Source organism: Eucyclogobius newberryi, unplaced genomic scaffold (genome assembly GCF_026437365.1).
Source record: "Eucyclogobius newberryi isolate DKJ021-1_F unplaced genomic scaffold, fEucNew1.0.hap1 SCAF_2, whole genome shotgun sequence".
Classification (NCBI taxonomy): Eukaryota; Metazoa; Chordata; class Actinopteri; order Gobiiformes; family Gobiidae; genus Eucyclogobius; species Eucyclogobius newberryi.
The window spans coordinates 6,816,465-6,835,742 of record NW_027315834.1 but is presented as its reverse complement, the minus strand read 5'-3'; the positions used below and the strand labels follow the sequence as shown (position 1 = coordinate 6,835,742).

The 19,278-nt window shown below is 38.3% G+C and overlaps 2 protein-coding genes across 3 annotated transcripts in view; one reads left to right on the top strand and one right to left on the bottom strand.

The window, feature by feature from the left end:
* The window catches only part of cacna2d4a (calcium channel, voltage-dependent, alpha 2/delta subunit 4a), a 162,433-nt gene that overhangs the window by 51,428 nt on the left and 91,727 nt on the right, over positions 1 to 19,278 (bottom strand). The gene's annotated exons all lie outside the window — the stretch shown is intronic.
* The window catches only part of lrtm2a (leucine-rich repeats and transmembrane domains 2a), a 39,176-nt gene continuing 32,566 nt past the window's right edge, over positions 12,669 to 19,278 (top strand). The window contains exon 1 of the mRNA XM_072455207.1: positions 12,669 to 13,063. The gene's annotated coding sequence lies outside the window, so the exon portion shown is untranslated. The remainder of the gene's footprint in view (positions 13,064 to 19,278) is intronic.

Below are 19,278 nucleotides of genomic sequence, written 5' to 3'. Positions count from 1 at the left end.
ACGCTAAACAGGAAGTTGCAAACAGGAAACAATCAAGTAAGAGCATCAGCCAGGCCAACAGTTGTTCTCCTTAACACTCAATAGTCGGCCTCTGTTTTATATTGAGTGTATGATCAACTAAAGAATGACTGAACAGAGCACCAAACTGTGAAGCAATTTTGAATACTGAGACAATTTTTCGACTCGCATTCATCCAGAAACGTCGAAGCGAGAAGCGGTTGGCGCAGATTGGCAGCCATGTTTATGTCTATCCGCTCCGTGAAATATGACGATGTTTGCAAAAGACCCAGTTTTTATGATGTGGATAAATCGTGAAGCTGGAATTGTCAGCAAGAATTTTGTGCTCAGTCAAACGTGGGACTTTCTGAGCTTTTGGATATTCATAACATGCTGTGGCCTGTTGGACAACTTTGCAATTAGTTTGGCTAACGTTTCTGTGTACCCACTAATTAAAAGCTGATGGATTGTGTAACTCACTTCAGCTTCCAGTAATGATGAATGGTGGCTTACAGTCCTACAGTGGGTTATAGGCATCACAATGAGGTTTGTGTAAGATTGGAGCAAGCTACCTTTGTATTTCAAACATGCTCTTTTTTTATTTATTTTTTACGAATGATCAGGATCATTATTTGTACATTAAGCTTTTGGATATTTGTTGAAATTACAAATAAAAACATTCACCGTTCGGTTGAATCAAGGTGGCAACTTCTCTTTTGGACAGGCAGTGTACGTATAATAAATCACGTCAATAAGAGTGATTTTGAGTGAAAGTTTGTTTTTCACAAATCATTCTTTCAGACCAGGGTGTAAATATTGAAGACATCGATTAAAGATGAATACAGTCCACATAAAAGGGTTCTGAATGACTTCTGCAGAGATCAGCTAAATTTCCAGTTGCCTTGGTAAACATTTATAAACACATTTTCCAACCACGTCCTGTCTTCATCTTCCACTTCTTGTCCAGTTTAATCCATAATTCACACTACAGTGGCAGTTTGATGTCTGATGAAATGTATGACCTGTTCATATGAATACTGTATGTTTAAAACTGCCTTGACTTATGGTGTTTCCTATAGCTTTTTGGCATCTGTTTCATGATTCATAAATGCTTTGGTGTAAAAATTTTAGTGGCATAACTTTTACTCTAGTGGATCATAAATCTCTATCAATGTGTTAGTCATATTTTCTGGGAAAATGAAATATACAGCAACATTTTACTTTGCCCCCAGCCTCCTGTTTATCCTAATACTGTTTGTGTAATGTGTTTGGATTTTCTGATGTCGTTTGAATATTACATTTTATACTATATAGTACATTAAGCTACGATAAAAAACAATGATATAAAAAGATCCATAGTTTACTTTTGTTTGAAAGTGCTTGTAGTAATTTGAGAGCACGCTGTTGTTGTGTCCTTAGGCAAAACACTGTCTAGTGTGAGTATGATGGAGAGTGAGAGAGTGATGGATGGCATGAAGCAATGGTTCTCAAACTGAGGTACCGTGTTATTTGGGATTTAATTCTGGTTTAGATCTGTGTTAAATACAGGTTCATTTACGGTTGGTGATGATTTGTGACCTAATTAATCCTGATTTAAAAGCAGATAAATTCTGTTAAAGGTGAATTCCAAATATATCCTTATTTTGTCAACATTCAGTCCTTTGGGTTGTAACGATTCACTCAAAAATTCAATGTATCATAATTTTCTCCTTTAAGATCAGCTACGAATGATAAGCACTTAGCTAGTTTTCCTCGATCCATGCAATCACATCAATGCAAACACATATCTATATCCAATATATCTAGATACTGATCAAACATAAATTATACGCTAAAATAAAAAAATATATACGTCTCCCTGTTCATTATTTTTGATTAATGTTATTTTAATCAATATTTTGTTCCTACAAATACTAACCCAGAATTTTAACAGTGACCGCACCAGAGTTGCTTGATCAAAGTTATACTGACACTGACGCTGCCTTGTGTAAGCAAAAGCATTATTATCATAATTAATTAAAGGAGACTTATTATTCAAAATTGACTTTTAGAAGCTTTTAACCAAGTTAAGATGGTTTCTTCTTCCCATTTAACCACTGGAAGTTGTATTAATAGTGATTTGTGCATATTTGAATATTCTTTATTCTCCTGTGGGTAAGTCGGCCTTGCTCCGGCTGTCCCTGCGTTCACCGCTCTTTACGTCCATTGCTCTTTACGTTGTTCTGCAATTTAATTGACTTAAACAGTGACACAAGTAGGATTCAGTAGCGTTGTGAAGCCATTTTTGATACAAACAAAAATAAAAAAAACGCTGCTCACTATAATTTTTTATTTATTTATTCAAAACAAGGACTGCACAGATAACATTAATCTCAAAGAGAAAAGATGCTGTGTACCAGCTTTAGCGAGCAGCTAATTTCCAATCTGTAGTCTTTGGGCAGGTTTAACCTTGGAAAAAATTCAATAAAAAAATCTAACACCCCGATTCGCACAACAACTCCCCCTCCATACATACACTATATATATACAACAATCAACAGCAATTCTTCTCAAATTAAACATTTTAATTCATATTTCATCATCAATAATAAGCCCACCTGCTAAAATACAAATGTTTTTTTCTAAATCATCATTAGCAAATAGTGGGTGGGGTGCCCTTGCCCCAAGTGGAGGAGTTCAAGTATCTCGGGGTCTTGTTCACGAGTGAGGGAAGGATGGAGCGTGAGATCGACAGGCGGATCGGTGCAGCGGCTGCAGTGATGCAGTCGCTGCATCGGACTGTTGTGGTGAAGAAGGAGCTGAGCCGAAAGGCAAAGCTCTCTATTCACCGGTCGGTCTACGTTCCTACCCTCACCTATGGTCATGAGCTTTGGGTAGTGACCGAAAGAACAAGATCGCGGATACAAGCGGTCGAAATGAGTTTCCTCCACCGTGTGGCTGAGCGCTCCCTTAGAGATAAGGTGAGGAGCTCGGCCACACGGGGGGAGCTCGGAGTAGAGCCGCTGCTCCTCCACGTCGAGAGGAGCCAGCTGAGGTGGCTCGGGCATCTGTTCCGGATGCCTCCTGGGCGCCTCCCTCGGCAGGTGTTTCAGGCATGTCCCACCGGGAAGAGGCCCCGGGGAAGACCCAGGACACGCTGGAGAGACTATGTCTCTCGGCTGGCCTGGGAACGCCTCGGGATCCCCCCGGAGGAGTTAGAGGAAGTGTCTGGGGAGAAGGAGGTCTGGGAATCCCTGCTCAGACTGCTGCCCCCGCGACCCGGCCCCGGATAAAGCGGCAGAAGATGGATGGATGGATGGTCCAGCTCCAGTCTCCTTGTGTCCGTCTGTCCGTCTGTGAGAGTCGGATCTCTCCTTCACTGGAACTCCTCCAGGTTTCTACGCTTTTTTCCCAAAGAGGTTTTTTTTGTAGTTTTTCCTGGCCGAGAAGGAGAGTCTAAGGACAGAGGACCCTGGGACATCGTCCCTCGCCACCACAGACATTGTCTGACTTCATCGCCACCACAGACATTGTCTGACTTCATCGCCACCACAGACATTGTTGATTCATTTCTCCCTGTGGCCCTCAGAGGCAACTGTTGTTGTGATTTTGGGCCTTACAAAAATAAATTGATTTGATTTGATTTGATGAATCATTAGCAATAACTCCAAAAATACAGTCATAATAATTTCATTATTAACCAACAAAAATACAATTATTAAAAAATACAATTATTAAATTAATAAGTAAGCATTTAAAATAATTATCTAACTAATGAATACAATTATCACATAAAAATACTAAAGCTGCCAAATTCATCTTTAACAGTAATATTAAAATAATGAATTTAAAGTAATTATTGTACTCAACCTCAAGAAAAATCTTAGATCAATTTCATTATAATCAATATGTCCTTAAATATTCACAGATATTATCAACAACACAATTTGATTAGGGAAAACACAGTTCATCTACATTGCGAAACAGGGTGACGTATCGTAAACGGTTGACACAACAGCGGTTAGATGTAACGAGAGAATGATGGATTTGTTAGAGGATGTATCCGGGGATGGAGAAGTGGCTGATGGTTCTGCTATATACAGTGGCCAGCTGTATTTAGGATGGAAATGAAAGTGGGAAGTTGACATAAGAGCGAGGTGTACCTTAACCCAGTTTCACAGGCGTCTTAAGCCCGACGGAGCCAGGTTCACTAAATCATTCATAGTGGAGAAAAAAGCTCCTTTGTGCACAACCAAAACACAGACAAAGACTGAAGACCCAGAGCATTCCATGGTCAAGATCAAGGTCAGAGCTGCACTTCTTATACAGTATTTTACAGCTAATAATAAAACAGTTTTTTGTTCCCTTGTTTGACTACCGTGCTTTTTATAATGCACTATATATTTATTAGTTAAATAACTATTGTTCTTGAATCTCAAAGGCAGATGGTGTTCCCCAGCACACTGCAGTAATCCCTTTTGTTTTTCTTCCTACTCTCCTCTTGGCTTTATCTTTCCCTCTGGTATTTACATGTTATCATTTTGTGTCTTGCCTCCACACTTCTTCTTCCCACCTGTTAACACACCCTCTTCACCTCTCGATGCCTTCTTGCGGTCACTCGTTCTCCTCTTTCTCCTCCTCTTCCTCCTCCTGCTCTCTCCCTGAGGAAATCCCCTGCCATCTGTCTGACTTCAGAACGACAATCAACTTGGCAACATTATTAAGAGAGACAGAGAGAGGATCAACGTTGAGAGAGTGTGTGTGCGCACACTGTCCAAATGAATATTAACATTAGGACAAAAAAAAGAGATTTGAACTCTGAGGACCTCAGGGACCGGCCTCCTGCTGGTGCCCAGAGTCAGGACAAAACATGGGGAATCTGCGTTTCAGTTTTATGCAGCTAAAATCTGGAACAGTCTTCCTGAAGATGTGAGACAGGCTTCTACTCTGACAATGTTCAAATCTAAGCTAAAAGCTGTTTTGTTTAGCTGCGCATATGACTAAAAGGATTTTTTCTTTGCACTCTTCTCTTTTGTTTGTGATTTTATTAGTTTAGAAAATCAGTTGGATTGATAATTTTTAATTTAGTTAATTTTATTGTATTTCTGTAATTTCTTTGTGATTTGAATGCATTTTTCCTGCTGTGAAGCACTTTGAATTGCCTTGTGTATGAAATGTGCTCTACAAATAAACTTGCCTTGCCTTGCCTGTTAAAGTAATATGTGAATTACTGTCTTTAAGGAGACATATTATAATGCTACCCTAGGTACTATTGAACTATAGACGTAAGTAGATCATCATTTTACAGTTTATTCATTGTAAATAGTCTATAATAGTCTAAAAACAGGTTCACTGACTTCCTGTTCAAAACTGCAGATCTGATCAGCTCCGCCTCTTCAAAGTAACATTTCACCGTAGCAAGCAGTAAATTGTCTTTTGCATTTTTGTCTTTTCAAAAAGTGGCTATGTGACATTTTAGAACCCAACATGTGTCACGCTGCGTTTTCAATTTAAAAATAATCACAGTTAAGAACATGAGTGTGGGCAGGGATAGGATAGGGGAAGGGGAAAACAGGACTTTTCTGAGCACTCGAGCCTCAGTTGCAGGACAGTACACAATTAATCAAACATGCAGGAGTCAAACAAACTTTAAGAAAATATTGAGGAAAATATAAAATTATCTCAGAGAAAAAAGTACCTGAAATAATAATAATAATAAAATAAAAAATGAAAACCCCTGAACTAGAAGAACAACTAATACAGGTTTATTTTTTACAGTGTGTGTTTAGTCAATAGAGATTGAGAGAAAGCATTTTAAACGTGTTGCAATCTGTCCAACACCAGCCTTAAATTGCGCTGCTGCAGCAGATGCCGGGAGTGTCGGGCTGGACACTCTGATCTTCCTAATGACTCAGGCTTAGGACCACAGATGGGCCCATTTTCAATGTTACCAGGAGTCAGCTGTGGAGGAATTGCATAATTTTCCAATAAAGAATGAAAAATCCAGACCAAGGAAAATGCTTGCAAATAGATATATATGGAGACAAAGTGTTTCCATAAAACATTTTAACAAAATAAATGTAATTTCCTGTAATCTGGGTTATATTAGATTGACAAATCCAAATTTTACAATAGGGCTGTAACTGCATCATTCTTGTTGCTAAATTACTGTAAATATCAGATTTTTACTAAATTTGACTCAGTTAAGATGACGCTGTTTGAGGACATCCTGATTATATAACTGATTATATAACAATATATATATATATATATATTTTGTATTTTTAGCAAAATGCACATGTCCTGTGTAGTGATGTAACAATAATGGAGATATTGCGACAGCAAAACTGCTGTAATTTCATCGTCGTCTGGTCTGCTGGTGGTATTAAACAGCATGAATTTGCATCAAAAATACTAGTTCGAGTTCGAGTTTGTTTCAGCTGAAAAACTACGATGACTACATATTCTAGAATTCTGTGAGCTGTGTCACTGGCAGAGCCGCTATTTGAGGCACACGCTCTACGCTTTCCACACTTGTATTAACAACAACAACAGCCACGACACGCAGAAGGCATGTTTTTTACAAAGAACAACGAATGTATTCAAGTGGAAAGCCGAGCAGGGACTGTGCAAATCACGCTGCTCTGAAGTCCCACATTTAGTTTGTCTTCACCAAGAAACAGTATCTCTGCTGAAGTACAGCGTGGTATTCATGAATCTATTCAAAATACAAACTCCATGAAGAGGACTTATTTGACAACATGACACAACATGAAAAGGAAATAAAGTGCACTCTGGGACTATAAAATTCAGAAATGTGGAGAGAAATGCGTTTGCTGTGATAATTCACTATTTAAATCTAGAGACATTAGATTATCAACGGCTTTTCCTTGCAATTCCATGAAAAAGAAGCTAAAGGTGGTGGTTCCATTTTGGGTTCAAATTTGTTTCCAAGTCTTGACGCGTGGATCACTTCATGGTCACTTCTTGGTTTTATTCCGCTCTCTGTTCGTTTGCATTCACAATTTAGATAAATTGTACCAGAGTTCGATTCAATCGGACCAAGACCAACCAACGTTATACTGTTTTTTTGTGTGGATAATCCTGGATGATTTAAATGCAACCACTTCTTCTCCAGACTGACCAATGCCCCATTAAACGGTTGGGTCAATACTGGTCTGATTCAGCGATGATAGAAGATGCTGATATATAGGAGCTGCAGGGATGTGTAGAGAGGGATATAGCTCTTAGAGAGTCTGTGCCCCTGTAAAAACTGGAGGTCGTAGCATTAAACGTGACCAGTCCAATCCTGTTGTGTTAATATAAAGATCCTAGATCCAATTTATCTTGCCTGACACTGGCCCCAATAGGACAGTAAATTACAGGCACGGCAGGGGCAGTGAATGGTAAAACGAGATAGAGAAAGATGTTGCCAAAAGTGTGCCGCAAAGATGCACTCTGTGTTACTTATAATGGATTGAGAGGAAGTTAATTAATATACCATCAATATTAGATGCATCTAGCTGCGGGAAAATGAATGTTGTGAATCAAAGTCACAAGATAATAAATAAGTTGATATCCTGGTGTCTGCTAAATGAATACGTGTGATGGAAAAATGCAGCGTGGTCGGTCGGTATCTGCATCTAGACAACCGATCTAACAGATTAAATATTATGCTGGCTTGAATGTGGAGCCGTTGATCATTTTTCATAACACATATTTGTGAATCATTGATGGAGTGAGGCCGGGCCATGAAAAGTCGCCTTGGCAGTAAGAGTTGGCACTGACAATGGCGCCTGAGCCCGAAACGTACGGACACGTAGCTCAGAGCAGAAGATAAATCATCAGCCTTCCATCCTTATCTGCTGTATAAAAGAGGCTAAGGGGGAAGAGGAAAGTGCCCAAACCCACACATTGTATGGTTTCATTGCACAGCCCAACGCCCCTTTGGTTATTTTTGGTACTATTGTATAGAGTTTTATGGATGATCTGTATTAGAACTATTCTTATGTTGTAATTTGTGAGCAACTATGTCCAAGAAATTTCCCTTTGAATCATTAAAGACTGAAACCAAGTCTGAGCACTTTAACTGGCCAAAGTTTTGACGTCATCTTCTCTTTTGCCTTGGGACAAGGGATGGAAATGACCATCTTTTCATATTTACACTGTGACTACAAATATGCATTACACTGTCCCTGTCAAATGAAAAAAAAAACTAAAATCAAATAAAAACTAGAAAATCTGCAATGGCTGAAGCCATTGCTGGAGTGTCTGCGTCTCTCCCTCTCACTCCCTCCCTCTCCCTCTCTCTCTCTCTCCCTCTCTCTCCCTCCCTCTCCCTCCCTCTCTCCCTCTCCCTCTCCCCCTCTCTCTCTCTCTCTCTCTCTCTCTCTCTCGCTGTCTCTCGCTCGACTGACTCCGTCCCAAAATTCTAAAGAATAAAGCCTAAAGAATAAAGGCTAAAGAATTCCGCAGACACTCATAATGCCCAAATTCATTTAAATGGGGAAAAAGTACTAATACTTTTGAAGATTCTGCAAAAAGTACAAGTTGTTCTAATGTCAAAAGTAATAGCACACGTACTACTGCGAAAGCGATTGTAATGAGGTATAACTTGTTGAAATCGGTTAAAGCGTTAAGGAGTTGAAACTGGCTAAATGGAAAATCATGGAAAATATAATAATAAAAAAGATGTGAAATACAAGAACATATAGTGCCTGCGTGACATCACGCAGACACTCAATAAGATAACTGAATGACATAACTGAAGATGAACTTGTATGGTGAACTTGTAATTAGGTCTGCAGCGTTTAATTAACTAATCGTGACGGAACAGTATTTATACAATACAGTATAGTTTCATCAATGCAGCCTTTGAGCTTGACTTGGTGCGTAATCTAATTGTGATTTCAGAATGCTTGTGATTAAGCTTGCACCCGTAATTAATATTTCTTGCTAACAGTTACACCTTTGAGGCCAGTAAAAATCTAGAATTTAACCGAAAGGACCATTTGTGAGGATTTTTTATTTGACAGGTTCTTGCTGGGGAATCTTGTATTTGTCTAGCTGAATTAGATTACGTTGAAAGCTAATAGGTGCATTTGAAGTGTTTTTTTTATGTTTTATTCACTTTAAATTTAACTTTTAAAGAAACTTGAGGACTCTAAAATATGGTGAATGACGTGTTTTCAGGTCTAGCACAAATGTTAGCCATGCTTGCTTTGGTTCAGGACCTCTGCACTTTCTGAGGTTTGGGACTGACTAATAAGAGCTTTAATTACACCTTTGAGAAAACAGGACAAAAAAGGCACCCTTTGAGTTCGAAACCTGCTTCAAAAAGGTGGGTTCACAGTTTTATTTTTATAAGGCAGATTGCATGTCCTGTTAGATTTTCTTTTCATTTCAGCCAATTTGATTTCATTAATCAATTGAAAAATATGTGTACTTCAAAAAGGCTGAAAATAGATTTGCGTTAGTACCAAAGTATTCCGAACCAATGAAGCCATTACTGAACAGAAATACAGGGAAAGCATTAAGAATGTAGAGAAACATTTATTTGTGGCATTATTATGTCTGTCAGCATCTTGTTTTTCTTTTTGAGTTTATAGAGGTTGTTTTATCATTGTTCATTGTTTTATGTTGCACTGTATCACCAAAACAAGTTCCTATGTTTGTGAATTCTGTTAATTAGCAATGGCAATAAACCTTTTCTGATTCTGATTCTGATCTGGAAGTTGCGAACATTTTCTAAAAAAAACATGCCCACTGAACCTGTTTCTGTTACTAAGCCGTTTTAGATCAATACTGCAGTTTACAATGAACTAAATGTAAAATAATGGTCTACTGTTATAGTTCAATACTAAATACCGGAAAAAGCATAATACGTCTCCTTTAAAGGGAGTAGCATAGTCAATGGTCGCTATCGCAGGACGGACAGTCTACATCTCATACATCATCTGAAATGCCACATGACTCACGAGAAAGCTCTTGGTCAGTGAAAAAGTGGTTTCCTTGTGGACGCTGCCAATTTCCTTTTGACCGAGCTGTGCCAAATATGTCACATGCTCATTAAGAACGCGATCCACAAAGTGTGTGTCTGTCGCCTATGATTCAGCACATGAACAGGGGCCAAGTAATTATGCTGTGTGCAAACAAACACACCGCACTATGGCCAGCATCAATTTCCCACCACCTTGGTAAATTAACAATGGATTTCTCACCACCCATAACATAGTTTCAGGATCTTAATTGTAAGTAAAATGCACAGGTTTACATATTCTCTCGAGGTCTACTTTCAATGTGTATGTGGTTATAGTGAGGGATCAAGTATTGTAATCACGTCAAAGTTTCAGAAAATGCATATGTAGTCAGTGCAACTCTGTAAAATAGACAAATCTTAAAGAACAAATATTATGCAAAATGTACTTTTTGTTTGACCAAAAGTAAACACAAACATGTGACCGGAGTAAACACAAACATGTGACCAACAGTAAACACAAACATGTGACCACAGTAAACACAAACATGCGACCACCAGTAAACACAAACATGTGACCAACAGTAAACACAAACATGCGACCACCAGTAAACACAAACATGTGACCAACAGTAAACACAAACATGCGACCACCAGTAAACACAAACATGTGACCAACAGTAAACACAAACATGCGATCACCAGTAAACACAAACATGTGACCAACAGTAAACACAAACATGCGATCACCAGTAAACACAAACTAGTGACCATCAGTAAACACAAACATGCGATCACCAGTAAACACAAACATGTGACCAGCAGTAAACACAAACATGTGACCAACAGTAAACACAAACATGCGATCACCAGTAAACACAAACTAGTGACCATCAGTAAACACAAGCTATCCGCAAAGTAACTGCAGAATCTGTAGCTCCCCATTTCCTTTACTAACAAATGCGAAAACATGCAGAGCCTGATGTTCACTTACAAACTTTGGTCGTAGCAGTGCTGCCGCTCCGGTTATGCACATAATGCGCAGTGCGTAGGGCATCAATGACACAGTGGGCTATTTGTGCATCAGCTGTACAATTCCTTTTGCAATTAAACTGAGAGACTCGAATAGGCCTACTCTTTCTTTAGTTTTTTATCAATTCAAAACTAACGAGTGTCACCGCTTTTTTAATCTCCTAGAGTGAGATGCGCACGGGCAGCTCCACAAATTCAAGTTAAGTTTAAACAGAAAGAGATCAGGGGCAAAGCTGGGAACACATATATATTCTACAAGTAAAGCGGTCTATAGATGATGAAAACTGGCCTATTCAATTAGAAACTGCAAAAAAAAAAAAAAAAAGAAACAAGAGTGAGCCAAAGGGGTTCAACTTCTTAAATCGTAAAAAAATCACATTTACATAGTGCTTTTCTACCTTCAAGGCACTCAATGCTTATATCGCGGAGTCTTTGCAGCTGCCGCAGTATTCACCTGAGATAGCTGCAATCGCACCGCCAATCCAACATCAGTGGATCTGACCGCTCTAACAGGATGTTAATGTGGGATTCAAACCGCTGCCCTTCAGATCAGAAGACAAGCTCTCTACCACTGACCTACTGCCACCCAAATGTCTAAAATGCTTTTTGGTTGAGGGCCCCAGACCCCAATATTTATAAATAAATAACCCACTTTGAATGAGTAAATAATGCGTAGGGGTTTGATGTCTGTAATACAACCTTAAAGTGCCATTTAAGGTTGTATTACAGACATCAAACCCCTACGCATTATTAACACGTTCAAAGTGGGTTGGGGGAACCACTGAGCATTTCTGCTTAGGGCACCCAAATGGCTAGCAGTGGCACTGGTCGTAGCCATGACTGATTGTCTGAAACTTTTCATTCTTCAAGACTTGTAGTGTACCACAGATAAATCTTACAAGACCAAAACAACCGGCAGCAAACACCATGCTTTACGCAAAAAAATAAATAAATAAATAATTCTGTCAATTTATTTGGCTTAAGCCTGAACTCTGCTCTAAACTGCATGCTTCATTAGCTCCATAACAAACTAATTGCACAAACACATAGAAAAAAGTAACTAAAAGGAAACAAAGAAAGATACGCACACGCAGAAACAATCTGCACAGACACACTCCTCATGCGCACCAGAAAATGCCAGTCTCTACTGGGAGCAGCCGAATTGAAATGGAAATCGAGGAAGACGTGAGTTGGAAAAAACACAAGAGAAAAGCCCAGGTGGCGGATGGAGATTCTTCTGCTTATCAGCTGATCCTCCCATACCTCTCTCCCTTTCTCACTCACTCTACCTTTTCCACACCGAAACGTTATCTGATTACTCAACATCGCTCCAATTTCCTTCACAATTCCTCCCCCCTTTTGTTGTGTCACATAGAAACAGACCCTCCAGCACTATATTTGACAAGACGTATGTATATTCTGCCTGCTTCACACATGGCTGCACATTGACACAGGGAGGGAAGGGAGGATAGACAAGCGTAAACTAAAGGCAGCATGCAGCTTTCTTCGTCCAAAGTGTACTTGCATGGTCGGGTGGACACACTCCGGGCGCGTGTGCTGCCGAAGATGGAATCAAAAACCACACATACACATACTAGGGGAGCGCGTGACGACAGCAAGGCTTCTCTTTCTCTCTCTCTCTCTTTCTCTCTCTCTCTTTCTCTCTCGCTTTCTCCGTCTCGCTCTCAAACACACACACGCTTTCATGGCAGAAGCAGCGCACTAGACGGACGTATTGTTGGTACAAGCGACTAGATCAGAAAGCAAGGATTAACCATCTCTCCAGTTGTGCATCCATAAGCCTATGTTCACCTCCTTTTTTTCAACAATCTCTCATTTCTTTAAGACAAAATCCCAGCGTTCGTACAATTCATTGGTGGGTTTCAACAGACGAAAGGGATCGCTGGAAAGGATTATTCTCACAGTATTCATCTGAGCGCTGGATTCTTCAATGTATGGATTTATCTCGGTGAAGATGTGTCAGATTTCGAGCAATACAGAGATTTTTTTTTGAAATTTTTTTGAGGAATGGCTGAAAGCAGAATGCTATAAGACTATTAGAGCTATTGGTACAAAAAGGTGAGTCAATGTTTCAATAAATTACAGGAAATATGATGCAAGGAAAGAAAGTTAGGTTAATTTCCTGCTAAGATTTTGAATAATGCTATATTTTTGTTATGGTGAGACTGACTATTTTGAGTTCCTGAGTCCATACAACAAGTGCCTTCATAGCAGTGTTTGTTTTGGAAGTGGTTTTTGAGGTGACAGTGGGAGAAGGCAAAAGCTTCTTACTAATTCATGTAGGTTTCGTTTCAGTGAATAGAAGACTCATGATACTATGGCCATTATATAAGTTGATAGACGTGTTGCCTATTGTTTTACCTATAAGAAGTGAATTACTTTACATTTGAGACTGAGATATCTGATATTTAGGAGAAAATATAATCCAGTTTGCATAATCATTTACATGGTTGCATTTAAAAACAATAAAGCCATGTGATTGATTTGTATAATTTACATACTTTTTACTTTTACCCCTATTTCTAATAATTAATGCACATTTTATTACGCTGCTCCATTTCTACCTTAACAATAAATTGAGGATAGTATATATCTTCTTACAGTCTAGCCAAATTATGTGCTACCTGAAATTATACAATTTCATAACAGATTTTACATAATTAAAAGCCGATTCATCAGCTTGATTAAGATAAGCTTAATTTAGTACACACATTAAAGGCTTTGTACTGTGTGCACAAAACTCTGACGCAAAGGGTTCAGAAATCAACACTGCAGACATTAACAAATGCAAAATAAATCACAAAACTAAAATATAAAATGCAAAAAACAACAACAAAACATTGTCCTGTCAACTCATCTCAACTTTCATCCTGAAAAAAACCTAAATATAGTTTTATTTTCTGTCCATGTTGTGTAAATAAAGTTCCTGTCGCAGCATTGTGGAACTACTAACAAATAAAATATGTACATTTCGCTTTCTTTTTGTTACTAAACTAAATGTATAGCAAAAAATGGTAGCTGACAACAACACTTTATAATGGAGCCTATATACATAGAATATGATTAATAAACATTTATAAATGCTATGTATATATGCCTTTTAATAGTGTATTTTGCTTTTTTTTTCTACTTACATACAAAAGAAAAGATTAAAGAAATAATAAGATGTAGCTGTAAACGGAAAGGCTTCATTTACTAACTAACATTTTAGCTAATAACTTGATATCTGACGTAGCTTAGTATCCTCAGTACATGGTTATATATGCTGTAGAAAGAAGAGGTAGCTGAATAATAAACTATGAAAATAAATTTGCAATACAAACAAAAACACTTTGTAAATTCCGTAACCTGCTTGCCTCCATCAACATTATGTGATGCCTGAAATGTTCCACAATATCACATTAAACTTATCCATCTCCATTTTCATTTGTTTAGTGATAAAAACCACCTATGTTTGAATAAAAGCTTGATAAGATTATTGTCACACTGTGGAACATTCCAGGCAAAACTCAATTACTGCCCACCAGAAATGTGACAGTGCATCTTAGTCAATACCCAACATGGCAAACTGTCTGACTAGCTCCGAACCCTTCCTGGTGCATGGTTATGTTTTAGAAATGATTAGCAACATTGTAGCTTAAATAAAAGAAAACCATAAAACACTTTCAATAAATACCTGACATCAGATCTACTTTTTAATGTTTTTTTTTTTTTTTTACATAAATGAGTTACTCTTTTGTATTTCCAAAGTAAACTCCCGCACATAATCTCACTCTTTATTCATTCATTAACATGACATTTCGGTCCCTCTGACCTTCATCAGGTCCTGATGAAAGGCTCTGATAGTAAATGAAGAATGAGAGAGTGTGGGGGAGTTTTTCAGTTTTCAGCTAAGTGCCTTTCCTCCACGTATCTGTCGCTCAGTCAGGTGTGAGGAGTCTCTCCAGAAAAGAATTTCCAAAGTAGAAATGTAAGTTAGTTTGCTTCTTAATACAGTATTGTAGCCTTCATAATACATGTTTGCGTAACACTGAGTTTTCATTTGCCAGAACCCTCCTGATTTTTCATATTTTCTGACATTCTTAGGCTTGTCCATGAGTTTCAGAATGATGAGAAATTAGAATTTTAGTAATTAGTAATTAACAACTTCAAAAGGAAATATTAGATTTTTTGAATTTGAAAAAATCTTGTGCTACAGTGGCTTACTAGTATCTGACTGACTACACGGGTTCCGTTCGCTCTCTCCCCCTCCCGTTCGCAGCATGTTTAGTGCAACTTAAAAATAAAGTTGCCAGACAATTTCTCGATGCACGGTAGCCTTAGGGTTTTGTCTTTCTGCGGTGGATGCGCATGTAAGAGTCCAGCTCTAAACCAGGGTCTGTGTCTGTGCAAAAGCAATAGAACGGCTCCACGGCTTTAACCTCACACCAACAGCCACAGCATAAAATACACACTTTATTAATGTTAAAACATTGTATTGATAAAGAGCTATTACATTAATTTAACTTTAATCAATATGGTAAAAACCTTGGTAGAGATCTAGTTTAATAAAATAATGCAGACTCTCGGCCCCTGGTCACCGGCCTCCGTCCTGATCCGGACCCAAGCGCAGTCCCATCCGGACCCGAACCGCAGACACAAAACTTTGGAGTGAACGTCTTCACGTCTTTCCTTTGCGTCCCCTCTCTCTCTCCCTCTGTCCAAACACACAGGAGCCCGACCCGCCCCACGAGCCTGCGTGCCCAATGCCCCCGCGTATCACCGTCCATTAGATCACAGCACGCCGTGAGAAAGCTTTTACATCATGGAAGATCAGTCTGATGTCAGTTTTATTCTCACTAAATAAGAAAGAAGCTGACTGACGAGAGAGTTCACTTTAAAACACTTAACTCTTCTGCTCTTTAGGGCAGCGAGAAGAACGTAAAGGTTTTTGCATATAACGCCAATATGCCAATAACATTGCTGCATTGTTTGCATTTGATTAGATTTTGTATTGGCATCTGTATATCTTGTGTTTGTTTGTTTAATTTGTAATTGTGCAAATGTGCTGACAGGGCGCTCTTGCTCCCTGTATAAATAAAGGTTATATATCGCTGCGCTGTTTTGTGCAGTGCAAACTCTGTTCTGAGTCCAGAGTGGGATGTTCTGATGAGCACATGTCAGCTTTATATTCAACTTTTAAATGAGAAACCCTCATTTATTTTAAAACCGTCATTAGACTAGTTGATATAAAAAATAATTGTGACAAATAACTATGCCCATTATAACACTCTTTACCTACGGTATGTTATCATATAACAATATATATTGTAATATTAAAGTGGCAGCATGCTGTGAATGCTGTGTTCCGGATCTCGACTTGTGGACATTTTCTCAAACTGGACCTCGGTGAAATTAGTGACCCCTGCTCTAGGCGTTTTTATTATTTGTGCCTGTTCGCAGAGTGCAGCATTCACAGACTCGTCTTTCCAGTGCAGGAGCATGTCTCAGGCGCCACGAGAATAAAGTCATTTTTAAACTTTATTTGAACGAGTGATTTAACACAGGTGTGAAAACGTATGATTGAAACGATCTCAGCAAAAACATCTTGAGAGTTAACCTAGTCGTGACCAGGGTACACCTGTGTGCCTGTTACTATGGCAACTCAGAGCCAACTCTGTAAAGCCACGTTGGGACAGAGGTTTTGATGAGCCTGGATTGCTCAAATAATCCAGGCTTTGGCTCCATACATGGTTGGATGATGTTTGTTCACTCGCTGCGTGTAAAATGCGTAATTGTATCTGGACATTTTTTTGCACTGGGGGCCTGTCATCACTCACGCTGTGAGAGGGTGCTTAGGTACGCTCCTGTTCCTGTTTTGCGCCGTGGAGCCGTAACTTCTGCCCTATCTGCGTGAGGGAGTCATTAAAAATTAATTTGAAGGGAGCCTTTGTTTGCAAACTTGCATTGCTAGTGCAGGCACGGGTGCTACAACACTCGTAGGCAAATAATCGCCATTGTGGTTTGAAGAAGACATTTTCTTTTGGAATTGTGGATTGTTTTGGTATAAAATGTTTACCGGTATATTTTAAGTGAAAGCATCATGTACAGCTAACAGTATGTCATCCATTTCAAACTACCGGTATTTAAAAAAAAAAAAAAAAAAAAGAGAGAGAGAAAAATCAAGGTGGTTTTAGCAAATGAAAATCACTCATTTTTTTGTGTCACATTATTATTTTTTATTAAACTGATAACTGTTGAACCTACAGTTAATCATTGTATCTAAATATATGACATACTTTACCACAAATTATACAATTTGTGAAGTTTTGAGAGTAGAAAATTTGTATTTTTTCATTACTTTGTCAGAGAAAAGCAAACTATAGCTGACATTCTATCCTGATTATGCAAAATGGTTTTGTTTTTGTAAAGACTTAAACCCATCAGCATTTAGATCTGATGTCAGTTAATAATTGAAAACGTGTTATGGTCGACTACATTTCATCTCCAGTCGCCTCCATTTTGAACATTCTGATATAGTATTCTAACAAGTCTATACGCTTGGGATAAAACCAATATACATGTAATCTAACTGTTGTTTTTTCAAGCGTTTTTGAGCACAATAAAGCCTTTAGCAATTTGGATCTAACATTTTATTTCAGCATGATTAATTTAGTCTTACAATATTTTAAATAAACACTACCAGAACCGCATCACTCGCAGATTTGTTCAATTGTTCAGTTTTGACATTTGTAAATAACAAATAAAAAAGAAATGACTTCCTGAAAACGGCAGGCAAATCTTATCCTTCAAACGGATGAAGGATGGAAAGCTGAGAGGGGGGAAAAGGTCAAGGTAAAGGTGCCAGTGGATTCTGCTACATGCTGTTAGCTCTTTGAACTCCGTATTAACACATGGGTGAACGGCGACTACTGCGATGTCCCCAAGAATTGACCTGACAGTGTGGACAGACTCAGACCACCCATTCCACATTCAAACACAGGAGGAGCAGTGAACTTTTAGACAACCCGAAATCTAAAGCTGCATTATCTCAGGTTTCTCATGAAACAGTTTTGTTTTTCGCCATTAACATTTCAAAACCAGTACTTTATGACATCAGACTACTGCGCTAAGGGTTTAGGGTAATTACTATATCGAATTAATGTTCAGTAGATGAAAGCTAGAACAATATTTTTTGGGGCTCAATATTTATCATGTGTAGCTTTTATTAGTTGACTTTAAGGTCAGACTATGGAAAATTTCAGAAAGAATAGAATGCATGTTTGATTTTGTTTTTCTGAACATATATATTTTTGCAAAGATAAAAAAATATATATATATTAATTGAGTGTGCAAGGTAAATGAGTGTAATGCCATATTTTGGAGGTTTTATCATTATTTTACTCAAAGTTGTTGATTGATCCCTGCATGTTTGAGTAATCCTGTATTGTTCGGAAACTGAAGAAATTCCTGTTTTCACCTACCCTCTATCCCACTTCCCTGTACTTAGTTGTGATTATTTGAAAACAGAAAACTCTGAGCGACACTAGTGGACTCTTAAATGTCACTTAGACACTTTTCAAAAATATAAACATGTAAATAACAATCAGCTGCTTGTTAGAGTGAAATGCCACTGTAGAGGGGGCGGCAGTTTTGGGCGGGAAGTCAATGAAGTCGTTTTAGATCAATATTGCGGTTTACAATGAACAAAATGTAAAAGGATATACAATACCTGATAGTTCAATACAATGTACCAGAAAAAAACATAATATGGCATAATAATGTTTCTGTAATATCAAAGTCTGATTAAAAATGATTATTCACAAAACATTATAATATCATTATTTACAATTATAGGCATTTCCCATTGTTTTCCTCCAATAAAACAAGCAAGCACACCAACGTAAATACAATCATCTTCTACTGTATCCTTATCCACGCATGAAGAATGTAGGTCAGGGGGATTATTTCAGTTCTGCCTAGAAACTTACCCAGCAAACCATTGCACTGCACAAATGAATTCAGAGATGTGTGACAAACAAGCTTATCTCAGCTATTGGTAATCAATAAAAGTAGTTTGAGAGAAAATATCCAGTTTTCTCTCCCGAAACAAACAATTTCTTTATATGTCTTAAGGGTCAGCTTTACCCAAAATGATGTCTGTGCGTTTGCTAAAGAACAACTTAAATTTCCCAGTAGAGTCCAAACTAATCGGGTTTTAATACAATGCAGTAAATCTATCTGTCCTACTCATGTTTGCGTAATCCTGAATTGTCGAGCAATTGAGACTGCTC